This window comes from Heterodontus francisci, chromosome 36 (genome assembly GCF_036365525.1).
Source record: "Heterodontus francisci isolate sHetFra1 chromosome 36, sHetFra1.hap1, whole genome shotgun sequence".
NCBI classification, from domain to species: Eukaryota; Metazoa; Chordata; class Chondrichthyes; order Heterodontiformes; family Heterodontidae; genus Heterodontus; species Heterodontus francisci.
The window spans coordinates 26,553,252-26,570,090 of record NC_090406.1 but is presented as its reverse complement, the minus strand read 5'-3'; the positions used below and the strand labels follow the sequence as shown (position 1 = coordinate 26,570,090).

Genomic DNA, 16,839 nt, shown 5'->3' with positions numbered 1-16,839 from the left:
TTTTGATTTCAAAGTCCAAATCATAAATGTAAATTGTGAACAGCAGTGATCCCATCACTGATCTTTGTGGAACACCACTTCCCACCTTCTGCCATTCTGAATAACTACCCTTTACTCCCACTCTCTGCTTTCTGTCTTGAAGCCAGCAAACCATTCTGCCACTTGTCCCCTTACTCCACATTCTCTGAACTTATTCAGTAGTCTATTATGGGGCACCTTATCGAAGGCCTTTTGAAAATCCCAATAAATTACATCTACTGCATTACCATTGTCTACTCTCTCTGTCATCTCCTCAAAAAATTCAATAATGTTGGTCAAGCAAGATTTTCCCTTTTGAAATCCATGATGACAATTCATTATTATGTTTTTCTTTTCTCGATGTTCTAGTCTCTCCTTTAGTCGGGATTCCATTATTTTTCTACCACCGATGTTAAACTGACTGGTCTATAATTCTCTGGATATGTTCTGCCCCCCTTCTTAAATAGAGGAATTATGTTAGCTCTCTGCCAGTCCTCTGGAACCACACCTTTTTTCTAACTAATTATTAAACATGTGTAGAAATGCCTCTACCATCTCTTCCCTAGATTATTTTAAAATGAGTGGATGCAATCCATCCAGACCCAGGGTCTTTATCCTCTTTGAGTTTGATTAGTTTATTCAGTATTGCACTTTTTTCTATTGCACAATATGGAGCATAGGAAAGCATCCCAGGAGCAGCACCAGGTGCACTTAAAAATGACATGCCAACCTTGTGAAGCTACAACACAGGACTACCTGCACGTAAATGGCAGAAGCAGCAAGCTATAGACAGAGCTAAGCAATCCCACAACCAATGGATCAGGTCACAGCTCAAACTGTTCAGATTGACAAACCATGGCAGTAGCTTCACACATTGGACACTTCACATGGACACAGGGCCTTAAAACAGCGTGAGAAGGGGCGAGAGCGAGAGTACAGACCTGGAGCCTTAGAACAGCGCGAGAGAGAGTGAGAGTGAGAGTACAGACCTGGAGCCTTAAAACAGCGTGAGAGTGAGAGAGAGCACAGACCTGGAGCCTTAGAACAGCGCGAGAGAGAGTGAGAGAGTACAGACCTGGAGCCTTAAAACAGCACAAGAGAGAGTGAGAGAGAGAGTACAGACCTGGAGCCTTAACACAGCATGAAAGTGAGAGAGAGAGAGCGTGGAGCTGAAACCTTAAAACATCATGAGAGAGAGAGAGAGCACAGACCTGGAGCCTTAAAGCAGCCCGAGAGAGAGTGAGAGAGAGAGCACAGATCTGCAGCCTTATAACAGCGTGAGAGAGAGAGAGAGAGAACGTGTGGACCTGAAGCCTTAAAACAGCGTGAGAGAGAGAGTGCGAGAGAGAGAGCGCAGATCTGGAGCCTTAAAACAATGTGAGAGAGAGAGCGCAGACCTAGAGCCTTAGAACAGCGCGAGAGAGAGAGAGAGCAGACCTGGAGCTTTAAAACAGTGTGAGAGAGAGCGCGGACCTGAAGCCTTAAAACAGCGTGAAAGAGAGAGAGCGTAGACCTGGAGCCTTAGAACAGCGAGAGAAAGAGCGCAGATCTGGAGCCTTAAAACAGTGCAAGAGAAAGTGAGAGAGAGCACGCGGACATGAAGCCTTAAAACAGCGTGAGAGAGAGTGGGCCTAGAGCCTTAAAACAGTGCGAGAGAGCGCAAGAGAGAGGGTGGACCTGGAGCCTTAAACTAGAGCGAGAGAGAGAGTGGACCTGGAGCCTTAAAACAGTGCGGGAGAGAGTGGGAGAGAGCGAGACAGAGCGTGGACCTGGAGCCTTAAAACAGCGCGAGACAGAGTGAGAGAGAGGGTGGACCTGGAGCCTTAAAACAGCGCGACAGAGAGGGTGGACCTGGAGCCTTAAAACAGCGCGAGAGAGAGCGCAGACCTGAAGCTTTAAAACAGCGCGAGAGAGAGAGAGCGCAGACCTGGAGTCAAGTCTGTAGACCGACTGCATTCAGAGAAAAATCAAAATGTGATGTCACAGGAAAACAGATGTGATTGGTTGATGGAGTATTTTACTTGTTTATCTTTCAAAACACGTGTAATTTATCAGTTATTGTAAGGTTTTATTAGTAGTAAGGCGTACTAGTAATAGTAAAGTTTATTGGGAGTAGTAGCGTTTATTAATTATAAATGAATTAAGAAAAAAATAATAAATTAATTACCACATAATAAAGATGGCAGGGCAGGTGATGTGTTGCAACTGCAGAATGTGGGAGCTGCTGGATGCCAGTGTGATCCAGAGCAAACACATCTGTAGTAAGTGTCTGTGGCTTGAGGAACTTCGGCTCAGAGTCATTAAGCTGGAGGCCGAGCTTCAGACACTGTGGTGCACCAGGGAGGGGGAAAGATACCTGGACACTTTGTTCCAGGAGGTGGTCATAACCCTTTGGTTAGGCAGACTGAGCTGGTCAATGGTCAGAGACAGGAGGTTTGACTGCAAGTCAAGCAGGTATGGGGAATCAGAATGTAGTTAGGAAGAAGCCTCAGCCCCTGACTTTGTCCAACAAGTATGAGGTGCTTACTACCTCTGTGGATGAGCAGAAGGACTTCAAGGTGGATGAGCGGACTGACCATGGCACCATGGTGAAGGATGTCATACAAGTAGGGGGAGCCAAGAGGAATGTGGTAGTGATAGGAGACAGTATAGTCAAGGGGATAGATACTGTTCTCTGCAGTCGCGACCGGGAGCTCCGAAGGTTGTGTTGCCTGCCCAATGCCAGGGTTAAGGTTATCTCCTCATGGCTGGAGAGGAAATTGGAGTGGAAGGGTGGGGATCCAGTTATCATGGTCCATGTGGGAACCAACAACATAGGTAGAACCAGAAATGATGTTCTGCTAAGAACATCAAAGGCTCTGGATTGTTGCTTGAGCCATGTTCCAATTGGCATAGGGTCAAGCAGATTAAAGAATAAAACACGTGGCTCAAAGTGGGTGTGGGAAGATGCAGTTTTGATTCTTGAGGCAATGGCATCGGTACTCAGGGAAGAGTGAGCTATTCCTTTGGGATGGGTTGCACTTAAACTGGGCAGGGACCGGTGCCTGGCCAATCGTATAACTAGGGCAATGGACAGGGCTTTAAACTAACTGGGGAGGAGGGCAGGGTGTGTTCAGGTGAAGGGAGATTTAGAAATCCAAAGAGAAAGGTCAAGGCACGGAACAGTATAGCGTTGTGGGTAAAGACAAGCAGAATGGAACAGGAAGGGACAGAGAGTTTAACAAAAATTGTACATCAAATCGGTTTATTACAGGGAATGGAAGTAAAAAATTGAAATTAAAGGTTCTTAATCTGAATGCACGAAGCATCTGCAATAAGTAAGATGAACTGGTGGCACAAATAGAGGTAAATCTTTTAGATCTAATCACCATTACAGAGACATGGTTACAAGTTGATCAGGTTGGGAAATAAATATTCCAGGGTACGCAATATTTCAGAAAGACAGACAGAATGACAAAGGAGGTGGTACAGCCCTAATAGTAAAGGGTGACAGAAGGACATTAGTGAGAAAGGATCTGGCCTCAGAAGATCATGAAGTGGAAATTAGGAATAGCAAGAATCAGAAGTAGTTTGTAGGCCCCCTAAGAGTAGTTATACCATTGCACAGAGCATTAAACAAGAAATTATTGGAGCTTTAACAAAGGCAATGTAATAATTGTGGGGGACTTTAAACTTCATATAGACTGGGACAATGAAATTGGCAAGACTGGTCTAGAAGATGAGTTTGTAGAATGTTTTCAGGCCATTTCTTGGAACAATACGTTGTGGAACTGACTGGAGATAAAGCTGTCTTAGATCTAGTATTGTGTAATGAAGCAGGGTTAATTAGTCATGTCATAGTAAAAGATCCACAGGGAAATAATGATCATAATACCACTGAATTCCATGTTAAGTTTGAAAGTGACACGCTCCAATCACAAACAAGAATCTTAAACTGACACAAAGTCACTTGCATAGGTATGAGGGGAGAACTGGCTAAGGTTAATTGGGTAAATAGACTAAAATGTATGGCAGTAAATGAGCATTGAGAAAAATTTAAAGAAACAATTCAAAATATTAGACAAAAATACATTCCATTGAAAAACAAAAACTCTGCAAGAAAGACCCATCTGTGCCTCACTCAGCAAGTTAAGGATAGTATTAGATTAACAGAAGAGGCATACAATGTTGCAAAAAAAACAGAAGTCGGAGGATTGGGAGTTTTAAAAACCAGCAATGGGCCACCAAAAAGTTAATAAAAAGGGAAAAAAATAGAATGAGAGTAAACTAGTTAGGAATATAAAAAGAGATTGTAAGAGCTTTTATAGGGATATCAAAAGGAAGAGTGTAGCTAAAGTAAATGTTGGTCCCTTAGAAGCAGAGACAGGAGAAATTATCATGGGGAATGAGGAAATGGCAGAGGCATTGAACAAATATTTTGTGTCTGTCTTCACAGTGGGAGACATAAGTATCAAACCAGAAATAGACAGTAACCTAGAGGCTAATAAGAGTGAGGAAATTAAGGAAATTTATATCAGCATAGAAAAAGTTTTAGAGAAAGTTAAGGGACTAAACTCTGACAAATCCTCAGGACCTGATGGCCTAGGGAACTCCTAGACCCCTTTCTCACCTGGTCATAACATCAGTTATTGGGAAAATGCTGGAATCTATTATTCAGGAAGTCTTAATAGTGCACTTAGAAAAGCAAGGTATGATTTGAACAAATCAACATTGTTTTCCTAAAGGGAAATCCTGTTTGACAAATTTATTAGCGTTGTCAAGAAAACATGCTGTGCGAAATGAGGATTTTTAATTCATCAGTTGGAAACCTACATTAAAATTTTAAAAAGGAGCCGGGATCCTACTGTTAACTTTTAAAATGCTGGCAGCCAAGATGGCCATCACAATTTACATTGAAATACCCAGGACATCAAATTGGAGACGCATGACTAACAAGGTTACATCCAGGACAATGCCTCGTGAATTTGGAATTAGCTTCATTTCTAATGGCAAAACATTCAAAACCATCTTGGAACATTAACAGTGGAGTCATACCTCCAGGGGTAAACATTGAAACAATGAGACTCGAGAGAGATTGAAAATATTTGGACTCTAACTAAATTGCAAATGAGGACACTGGACAATCATGTGACCGCCTCGCCATCTGTGGAGGAGAAATTACTTCACTCAAAGGGTTGTGAATCTTTGGAATTCTCTGCCCCAGAGGGTTGTGGATGTTCCATTGTTGGATACATTTAAGGCTGGGATAAACAGATTTTTGGTATCTCAGGGAATCAAGCGATATGGCGAACGGGCAGGAAAGTGGAGTTGAAACCCAAGATCAGCCATGATCGTATTGAATAGTGGAGCAGGCTTAACGGGCCATATGGTGTACTGCTGCTCCTATTTCTTGTGTTCATGTGTTCTCTGCAGTCCTGCCACATCCAGTCGTGAATGGTGGTGAACAAATAAATAACTCACTGGAGGAGGATACTCCACGAACATCCCCATCTTCAAAGATGGCAGAGCCTAGCATGTGAGTGCAAAAGATAAGGCTGAAGCATTTTCAACCATCTTCAGCCAGAAGTACCAAGTGGATGGTCGACCATAGCCTCCTCCTGAGGTCTGCAGCATCACATGCCAGTCCTCAGCCAATTCGATTCACTCCACGTGAATCAAGAAATGGCTGAGTGCACTGGATACAGCAAAGGCTATGGACCCCAACAATATCCCAGTTGTAGTGCTGAAGACTTGTACTCCAGAACTAGTTGTGACTCTAGCCAGTACATTGGCATCTACCCGACAGAGCGGAAAATTGCCCAGATATATTCTGCCAAAAAAAGAACGACAAATTCAATCCGGCCAGATACCACTGCATCAGCTGATGCTCAATCATCAGCAAAGTGATGGAAGGTGTCATCGACTGCGCTATCAAATGGCACTTTCTCACCAATAACCTGCTCACTGATGCTTGGTTTGGGTTCTACCAGGACCACTTGGCTCTAGACCTCATTTCAGCTTTGGCCTCAACATGGACTAAAGAGCTGAATCCCAGAGGTGGGAGTGACTGCCTTGACATTATGGCAGAATTTGACCAAATGTAGCATCAAGAAATGCTTTTAAAATTTAAGTCAGTGGGAATCAGGGGGAAACTCTCCATTGGTTGAGGTCAAATCCAGGCCAAAGGGAGATGGTTTTGGTTGTTGGAAGCCAATGATCTCAGCCACAGGATATTGCCGCAGGAGTTCCTCAGGGCAGTATCCTAGGCCCAAAAATCTTCAGCTGCTTCATCAATGAATTTCCCTCCATCATGAGGTCAGAAGTAGAGATGTTTGCAGATGATTGCACAATGTTTATTTCCTTTCAGAACTCCTTAGATCATAGAGCAGTCCATGCCCACATGCAGCAAGATCTGGACGTGACCATCTTCAACATGAGAGAATCTAACCATCTCCCCTTGACATTCAATGACATTACTATTGTTGAATCCCTCACCATCAATATCCTGGGGGTCATCATTGACCAGAAACTTACTGGACCAGCCATACTGTGGCTACAAGGGCAGGTCAGAAGCTCGGTATTCTGCGATGAGTAACTCACCTCCTGACTTCCCAAAGACCTTCCAAACTACAAGGCACAAGTCAGGACTGTAATGGAATACTCTCCGCTTACCTGGACGAATGCAACTTCAAATAACACTTAAGAAGCTCGATACCATCCAGGACAAAGCATGCCATTGAATTGGTACCCCATCTACAACCTTAAACATTCACTCCCCCCACTACCACTGGACAGTGGCTACAGTATGTACCATCTGCAAGATGCACTGCAACAACTCAGCAAGCCTCCTTCGACAGCACCTCCAAAAACTTGAGGCCTCTACCACCTAGAAGAATAAGGGAGCAGGCACATAGGAACACGACCACCTGTAAGTTCTGCTCCAAGTCACACACCATTCTGACTTGAAAATATATCGCAGTTCCTTTGTTGTCACTGGGTCAAAATCCCTACCTAACAGCACTGTGGGTGTGCCTACACCACATGGACTACAGAAGTTCAAGAAGGTGGTTCACCGCCACTTTCTCAAGGGCAATTAGGAATGGGTAATAAATGCTGGCCTAGCCATTGTTGCCCCCATCGTATGAGAAATAAAAAAGAATGAATCCACATGCCTAATAAAAGCTTACATGGATTCTGTTAATATCATTGTTTCTAGAAGAACAAACAACCCTCAGCAAAAAAAAGAATTGTCTCAACCCCTCTCTTTGTTCTTTTGCTGATGTTAAATTCATACCTTGTAGTTACAGACACATTGACCAACAGAAATGCTTCTTCTTTCCGATCATTTAGTTGACCAGTTAACTTCTAGAAAAAATACATTCCAAAGAAAGGGGCAAATCAGCATTTAAGATATACAGACAGTCACAATCCACCTAAAAATTGCTCTGGTTTACAGCCCCATGGTAGTTTCCCCACCTATCTCAATATATACCCCAAATATATAACCCGCATAATAAGCACATAACAGATTTACCAAGTTACAAAGAAAACATAAGCTTACCCAGCAACTTACTATTCACCTCCTAATAAGTTTGCCAGATCTCCTGCTTCTACATACATCCATTGCATAACCCTGGCTCTGATCAACATCCTTGACTGTGCATACACCCTCTTTCTCCTGCACACTGCTCCTCCAGAAGCTGCAATGTACCTTTATCTCACACAGAGATTCGCCGTTGAGACACATGGAATGTGTGAAGTTGCTATACTTATCCACAAGATACCCACTAAACTCACTAGAAAATTCAGGACTTCTCCATTCTGGTGTAGGTGGCTTTTTAAAGAATGATAAAAAGACGTGCATTTCTATAGTGCCGTCATGACCTCAGAATGTCCCAAAGTGCTTTACAACTAATGAGGTATTTTTATAGTATTGTTACCATTGTGCGGTAGGAAACGTGGCAGTCAATTTGCGTGTAGAAAGCTGCCACAAACAGCCACGTGATAAAGATCAGATTATATTTTCGTGATTTTGATTGAGGGGTATATATAGCCCAGGCCACTGGGGAGAACTCCCCTGCTTTTCTTCGAAATAGTGACATGGGGGACTGAATTTTACTAGCCCCTCAGCGCCAGGGGTTATGGCGGGGGGAGGTAAAATTCTGCCGGGAGTGGGCTGCCACAACCCCCAATGTCAAGAAGGCTTCACCGCAATTTTCCGGTGATGGTGAGGCCTCGGTGCAGCCACCCCACCGCCTGGCGGCGGGGCCTTCATTAAAATATAAAAATTAGCCACATTAACATGGTAATTAACTTACCTGATGCCGTCGGCTGTCCCACACCGATTTTATGGCCAATCGGCCACCACTCGCATGCCTTTGGAACTCTGTTGGAGTTCTGAGGTGAGACACTGGTGGGGAGGGGGTGGAATAAAATTATCAGGGAGGGATGGAGGGAGAGCGGGGAAAACTATCCCTATTGGTTGCAGGGACGGTGGGAAGGGGTTGAGGGTCAAAGGAAATAAATTTTGGGGAGGAAAGTCTGGGATATAAATAGAAGTTTTTTTCTGAGAGGAGATGGCAATTTATATCGATTACCCATTGTGGGGTGGGAGACAGGATTTAAAGTTTTCTTAAAATTTGACTTCTATTTCCCGGAGATTGGGACCTTTAAAAATATAAATGTCACTAAAGTGCTGAAGCCCTTTAAAAATGGCGGCTGCGCCTGCGCGTTGGCACCGGACGCCGTTGCTGGGGATGCGGTGGCCGCCCCCTCTACGTCATTGGGGGCAGACGCTCCAGCCCTCTATTTAAATGAGCCCCTGCGTGTAATATCATGGGGGCTTGGCGGCGTGCTGATAAAAGTCAGCCCAGGATTGTTTACGTCCACCTGGGAGAGCAGACAGCGCCACAGTTTAACGTCTCATTCAAAAGACAGCAACTCCGATGGTGCTGCCCTCTCTTAGTACTGCACTGCATGGTAAGTCTTAATTGCTACCAAACAACCTCTCAGAAAGCATGTGTCTGTATACTGTTACGACCGAGGTGGGAGGAGTGCACTGTCTTTTCTAGTTCCACTTCTCCACAGTTCACAACATATATTTAAATGTTTACCAGTTACCAATACAGTCAATCATAGACTCTATTCTTCATCCCAGAGAAAAATACACCAACCGGGTTTCTTTAATAAACAACATTATCATCAGTTTATTATAAAACAAGACATAACCAGTAATGAAGCAAAGCATTAACAAACAGATTGAAATATGAAAGTTCCCTTTTACCTTATCCCCTCACACACACACACACGGTTAACCAGAAAAAATAGAGATTTTCTTTTTAGAGCTCTGTTCTCAAAAAAAGACAAAAAAGAATACCTTGACCAAATACTTGCTAATTCTTGAAGAAAAAAGAGGAGATATGGAAAGATGTCGGTTATCCCTTTTTTGGTTTGGTGTCCCAAATACACATAGACGGCTGTCACTGGGATCTTTCTCTGGAGCAATTCAGGCGGCATCGAGGATTTATCCAGCAGGTTTTTCCAATGTCTCAGGAGAAATAAAGCAACAGAGGTTTCAAGAAGGCCTTTCAGGTTGAATATAGGCATCAATTTCTCTATTTCTTACACTCGCTTCAAAGAGCTTCTCAAAGAGATGGAAAACTGGCAGGCTTTTCAAAGAGATAGAACAGGCTAAGCTGGGGTTTTGTCGTTCAGGTTGATTTTTAAAATTCCAACTGACTGTCCAAAGCGAAACCAAAAACAATCTCTCAAGAATCAAGCCTCCTGACGACTATAAATCTTGACCTGTCACTTCTCTGTAAACTCCCCAAAGTCAAAAAACACCTGCTGGGTATTTATCCGAAGACAGGTGACTTCCAGTACACTTTGTTTGCAAACCAAGTCCAAAAGACCTTACGATGACTTTATTTTAAAAAAACACAAAGTGCAGCATCTATGGAATCCTTTTTTCAGTTTTAAAATACCAGTCCGCAAAATTTAACGAAAAATGGAAGTACTTTCATAACAATGCTGTGCAAAAGCTTCTAACCAGCACTTCAGATGTGTGATTCACATTATGGGCTGAATTTTACCGGCCCCTCGACTTTGCGGATCGCAGCGCAGGGGCTGGTAAAATTCTGCAGGGAAAGTCCGCTTAAACCCGCAAGGTTGAGAAGGGCCCACCGCATATTATTGGCGGCGGAAGAACCTTGGTGCGGCCCTCCCTGCCTCCTGGTGATGGGCCCTTCATCTCCATATGCAAATTAACGTTAATAAGATGTAAATATACTTACCTGCAGGCGATGGCTGTCCCACTGCGATTTTACGGCCGCCATTCATGTTCTGCACGCCTTCGGAACTCCGCATGGAGTTCTGAGGCGAGAACCCAGTGGGGAGGGGGGAGGAATAACATTTTCAGGGTGGGATGGGTGGAGAAGCGGGGAAATCCATTTTTACTGGATGTGGGGATGGTGGGAAGGGGTTATCGGCGAAATGTTAGAAGTTTGGGGGGTAAAGTTCGGGTAGGGAAAAAGGCATGTGTTGGTCATCTTGGTCACTGAAATGACCATTGGGGGGGATGAGCGTTGAAGGGCCCTAAAGGGCCATCCATGTCTTTATTATTTTTTAATAGAAATTAAAGAATGCTGCACCTTTAAAAATTAAAAGTAATTCTCAGGGCTTAAAGCCCTTTTAAAATGGCGCCGGTGCCTGCATGGTAGTGCCGGACACCATCGCCGGGGATGTGGAGGCCTCCCCCTCTACATCATCAGGGGCGGCTGCTCCGCCCACTCCATTTAAATGAGCCCCCCGTGCGTAATATCGCGGAGACTCCTTGGCGGCAATTCCGTGTCGGAAGGCCGCCGAATTGAAAGCACGCCACCGTGGAGCGCAGCACACTGATAACATTCAGGCCACTGTGCTTTCTGTTGGGCTTTTTGCTGGACGTCCTGCCAAAGTGGAGCACTGTACCAGATGCCTGTGAGTTGGACAAAAGAGCCAGATGGCAGAGCTAAACCTAAGTGTCCACTAAGTAGCAATCAGAAAGCTCCAAACAGCAGCCATGGTCTGGTGAACTCCTCCCTGGTAATACTACCACAAACTTCAGTCATGCACTGGAGTAACCTCCAGCCACAATCAGCATTCCCCATCAGCATACAGACCCACCAAGTGCAGCCCCACCCCAGCACTGAGCACACATTGTACAATGGGCAGAAGCATCAATATCACAACCCCTCCATCGACATGTTCTTTTCAGTAAGAAATATAAAAATAAATAATAATTTTATGTATTTTTTCCCAGTATTGGATCTCAGATGATCCTGCTGCTTTTAATTTCTTTGGGCAGTTTGTTTCAATAGTGGACAGGAAAGTTTTGGGCAAACATGCTAATGTGATCATCTTCAATATATCACAGCAAAAATTTCACCTTGACTGGGTTATATTTATTAGTGTTTGGGATGTGATTTATAACCCTTGCCTTTGTTTGACAATTACTTCATCCATCAGCATGGTATTCTGCCATGATTTTAAAATGGCAGTCAGTGATTTTACAGTTTTCAGTCCATTTCAATCAGAGAGACACTCGAGTTGATTTTAACTACCCCACCCCCCCCCTCCCCCCGCCCACCTCCAATGTGGGTGCTGTGTTGAGTTGGCAGGTGAGCTTCTGCTGTGATCCCAACACGATGTCACACCCCACTATCAAAATTCACCAGGCAGGCAAGGACACTACTTTACATTGCGAATTCATGGCTCGATGATGTCATTGGTGCCATGATGCCTTTTTAAGTGAAAAATGCGGGAGGCCCACGTGGAACCAGAGCCAATATTATCACCTGGCAGGAGTCAGCAGAGTGGCCAAAAGAGGTGAAGGCAAAAAGATAACCTGAACTTTCTGGGCCATGAAGAGCAAGCGTGCTACCCTGGACCCCACAAGGTGTCCCTGGGCCTCCCCAGAACAGGCCGTGCCCCTCTCTCCCAGCATTGGCACCTAACTTCATGCCAGGGAATATTCCCTTGGGTCCCCAGTGTTCTCTGACTATCCTCCCTATTCATGTAAGAGACAGTGCTGCAGTGTTCAAATGAGGGTGCGTGAGTTAAAATGGGCCATGCCTCACTGAAGTATCCACAAGGGTTTCCCTCTCACCTCGCACCCTGTTCACCTTTTGCACAGTCCATAAATCTACACCACTGTCACTGGTGTCTACTAAATGAAATATTGGTTGGAATTTTATGCCCCCTGCAGGAGCAGGCTGGAGGTATGGGGGAAGCTTAAAATTGAGTGGGATGTGGAGAGTGCTGTTCCTGTCACCTTCCCACCAAGCTGCAATCTTATGAGCGACGGCGAAGGTGACAAACAGCCCACCTGCCCCAGGCTAATTAAGGCCCTTAAGTGGCCAACTAATTGCCACTTAAGGCCTCCTCCTTCTGCTGCGGCTGGTATATTACCAGCGGCAAACTGGCATTTCAGTAGCTCAGAAGGCTGTCCAGTAAAACCTGGCGGCCTTCTTGCAGGCTGTGGGGGGGGCCCACCTGATTGGGCATCCCACTGGAGCAACTCCAACGCCCCCCCTCTCGAGTGACCTCACATCCCTCCCACCCCTTGCCTCTCCGGGGCCCAGGCAATTGTCCCTGGCAAGGCCCAACACACTTACCTGCATTCCGTGGCCTCGTCCAGGGTGCTGGTTCTGGCTGGGTGCAGTCCCAGCAGTGGCCACTATTCCCGGTGCTGATGCAGGGACTGAAGAGCTGCCTCAGAGGGGTGGAAGTCTCGCCCGAGGCCAATTAAGGGTCTGGGCCACGTAAAATCATGGCGTGGCTTCCAGGCCTTGCAGAGGTGGGCTCGCCAACAACTTATTCTGCTGGTGGGCAGGGCCTCCGGCCTGACATAAAATTCCAGCCTCTGTTCTCAAGAGTTTCAGCAAACTTCACTCAGTTGCTTGATCAACTTTAGATGGTAACAGAGTTCTTATTAACAGTGCTGAAACTAAACTGTTAACGTCACTTTATTCCATTGATATTCATACTTCCTTGCAATCTATCTTAACCTAATATATTACCTTCAAAATGTCATTTATATTTCACATGCAGTGCGATATACAAATATAGACAGCTTTTTCCGAATTTTTGTGAGACATAAATTTTATTTCCTCTAAAGATGAAGCACTGGATAGTATTTAATCCTTTGAGTACTGCTGCACAGTTTTAGAGATAAAATCTAAATATATCTTTCATATATATACACAAAAAACTAAATAACTGGAGAATAAAAATATTTTGTAACATCCTAGTGTATTACAATTATATTCCCTAGTTATGACAACTAAATTATGCCAGTTGCTTCTGATTGTTGAGATCTACTCGGTTCTCATTACTATCAGCTCACGAGCATCAGACATGCACCGGGTTAATTTTGACTTTGTGAGTTACTGTGAAGCAAATGATATGATTCAGCTCCCCATTATGTATCTCTGCTTGATTTGCAAGAACTATATAACAGGTGGCTGAATCACCATCACTCAAAGTCAAAATTAGCCCCCATATTTCGAATTGTGGACGGTCAATGCAGCTGTAGCCACATCATGTTTCAACCATGGTCTGCAATGTATTGTGAACTTGATGTGCGATAGCCAAAGTATCTATCATTTCAATAAATACAAAATACTGAAATGCTAGAAATATTCAGCAGGTCTGGCAGCATCTGTGCTACCCGATCCAAACCCGATGGGACCCGATGACATGTTTGTACTTGCGGCTGTTCAATTTTCAGTCCATTAACACTCTATCTGTACGAATGCTTTGTCTTTCAACACACCATTAACATATTGTTTGCCTTTGTTCCACGACCATCTGGTCAGCTATTCTGTGACCTTGTCCTATCTACACCTTCTTTGTTATCTCTTGCCCCACCCCCGCTTTACTTGCTTATAACCTTTTACATTTCTAATATTTGCCAGTTCTGGAGAAGGGTCACTGACCTGAAACGTTAACTCTGCTTCTCTCTCCACAGATGCTGCCAGACCTGCTGAGTATTTCCAGCATTTCTTGTTTTTATTATATAAGGAGCTTGGAGACCGATATAGATAAATTGAGTGAGTGGGCAAAAATCTGGCAGATGGAGTATAATGTGGGAAAATGTTCAGTTGTTCACTTTGGCAGGAAAAATAAAAAGCAGAGTATTACTTAAACAGGGAACAACTGCAGAATTCCGAGGTACAGAGGGACCTTGGTGTTCTAGTACATGAGTCACAAAAGGTTAGTATACAGGTAAAGCAAGTAATAAAGAAGGCTAATAGAATGCTATCCTTTATTATGAGAGGAATTGAAAATAAAAGTAAGGATGGTATTGTTTCAGTTATACAGCGCACTGGTGAGACCACATCTCGAATACTGTGTGCAGTTTTGGTCTCCTTATTTAAGGAAGGATGTGAATGCATTGGAGGCGGTTCAGAGGAGGTTTACTATTTAGAAACCTGGAATGAGCGGGTTATCGTATGAGGAAAGGTTGGACAGACTGGGCTTGTTTTGACTGGAGTTTAGGAGAGTGAGGGGAGACTTGATTGAAGTATATAAGATCCTGAACAGTCTTGACATGGTGGATGTGGAAAGGATGTTTCCTCTTGTGGGTGAGTCCAGAACTAGAAGGCACTGTTTTAAATTTAAGGGTCGCTCTTTTAGGACAGAGATGAGAATTTTTTTTTTCTCAGAAGGTTGTGCGACTTTGGAACTCTCTGCCTCAGAAGGTGGTGGAGGCAGGGTCATTGAATAATTTTAAGGCTGGTGTAGATAGATTCTTGTTAGGCAAGGGAATCAAAGGTTATCGGGGTAGATGGGATGTGGAATTCGAGAAACAAATAGATCAGCCATGATCTTATTGAAAGGCGGAGCAGGCTAGAGGGGCCAAATGGCCTACTTCTGCTCCTAATTCGTATGTTCACTGTAGGATGAAGCTAGTGGTGAAAAGATGTAGCCTTGGAAAGTAGATTATACAATGCAGCAACACATAGTTCATTCCACCCACTGCAGGATTGTGCTCCTCCCAAAACCTGTTTTATTTAGGGTAGTGCTCCTCTTTAAAACATACAGAGAATGAAACAGATCATGGGCAGTAGCACAGAGCAGGAATTGACGAAATGCAACCCGTTTTACCTTCCTTCAATGTAAAAGAAAATTGAGCAGCGTGTGATACTGCCTGCTGATTCCCTGGCCCCCAATTCACACTTTTCCCCAAGACCAATGTCACCCCCACTCTGTGTACACTTTAAGATAATAGATTTCAGTATTAGGAAATACAGCCTAACTTCTCAACTCAGCACCAAGACCAGCCCAATAAGTGTCCTAACCCCTACCTAACATGCTGTGCTTTTTATACACTTTCCATTTTATTATGCCATATTGCTGTGGTATCTCTGAGCATTATTGGTCAGTGAGCAACCATTAAGGATGAATGAGAATAATTTCAATGCATGGAATTGTTTCAACTGGAAATTAAACTGAGGCTGCTGAGATTGGTTTCACTTTGTAGCTCTCAACAGCCAGGAAAAAAATTCAACTATTGGTGGTGTTAGGCTGGTTGCGAACAGCTTATTAGACATGCTCTTGATAGTTCAAACTGGTGATCACACATTGTCACAACAAGGGTTATTCCTCCCTTTAGATAAACCAAACCATTTAAGTCAATATCTGTTCTTTTTTGCAAATACTGACTTACTCGAGTAAAGTTCAATGGATGCCACTGGTAACTTAGTAGAGTAAGCATTCTCCTTGTGCATGCTTTGACAGCAACTGCTGGCACAAAATGGAACTCTGGAGGGTTTCATGGTCTGTCTAATCCCTGTCCCCACCTGATGTAGACTTTATTTCCTGCTAGAAGCACTGGTTAACAATGAGGAATGGAATCTCTGACTTTTCTCTCACTAACCTGGAGTGCTGAGGCCAAGTGTTTGCGCTCCAAATGCTGTCTAGTTTGAGATCAGCTTACTTAACAAAGATCATGCATTGAACTACAAATTTGATATGGCATAGTGCTGTATTGGGTCTTTACTCACCAGGATACTGGGGAACTTTACTGCATACTTTCATCCAGAACTCCTCTAATACAGGTCAGGAGTCGCAGTCCTGTTTGGGATTGGTGGCTCACAACTTGGCAAGCTTCCATCAATGTGAAAGATCTATGTTTTTGGTTTATTGAAATGGGGTTGTCAGTTTTACACTGATAACTTCTCTACTGAGCAGCTGGCTTCAAACTTATGTAAACATCATTATGAATATATCTGCAGATTGAATCTGGCATCTCCTGAGAATTCCAATCTGGAAGAGTAGAGATGTGAGCCAGTAATGTATCACTTTTCACCAAGCTTTAACAGCACTTTGATATATTGTTTAACACCCCATTTGATTTAGTTGAAGAGATTCAGCAAAATGTAAATGTTTTATAACGATTCTCAAAAAGATATAACTGTCAGAAAATGAGTGTGGTAGCTTGCTAATAAGACTGTATGGAACAAGAAGGCCCATATGGCCCAATGAGCTAATTTCTGCCAACAGACCACATTCAATTTGCTCTGTCATTGCATCATACCAACTAATTCAATCTCCTGAGGGAGGTAAATAACGAAGGAAACTTCCAAGAAATAAAACTCTGAAATGTCTCCCTGCTCGCCAAAGAGAATTGAGCAAGCTGCAAGAATGTCTGTGTAAGTTGCCAATCTATATTACTCAGCTCTGACCAGTTGCATTTCACAGACAACAATACAGTAGTTGCAACAGCTCAGGGCCCAAGAGAAAAGATTTCCCCTGATCACTATTTGAAGAGGGGTGGGAGGAGGCCCATGTCGAACATAA

At 43.8% G+C, this 16,839-nt stretch overlaps 1 protein-coding gene across 3 annotated transcripts in view; it reads left to right on the top strand.

Moving 5' to 3' along the window:
• Positions 1 to 16,839, top strand: part of LOC137351682 (leucine-rich repeat and immunoglobulin-like domain-containing nogo receptor-interacting protein 2) — a 192,576-nt gene that overhangs the window by 30,872 nt on the left and 144,865 nt on the right. The gene's annotated exons all lie outside the window — the stretch shown is intronic.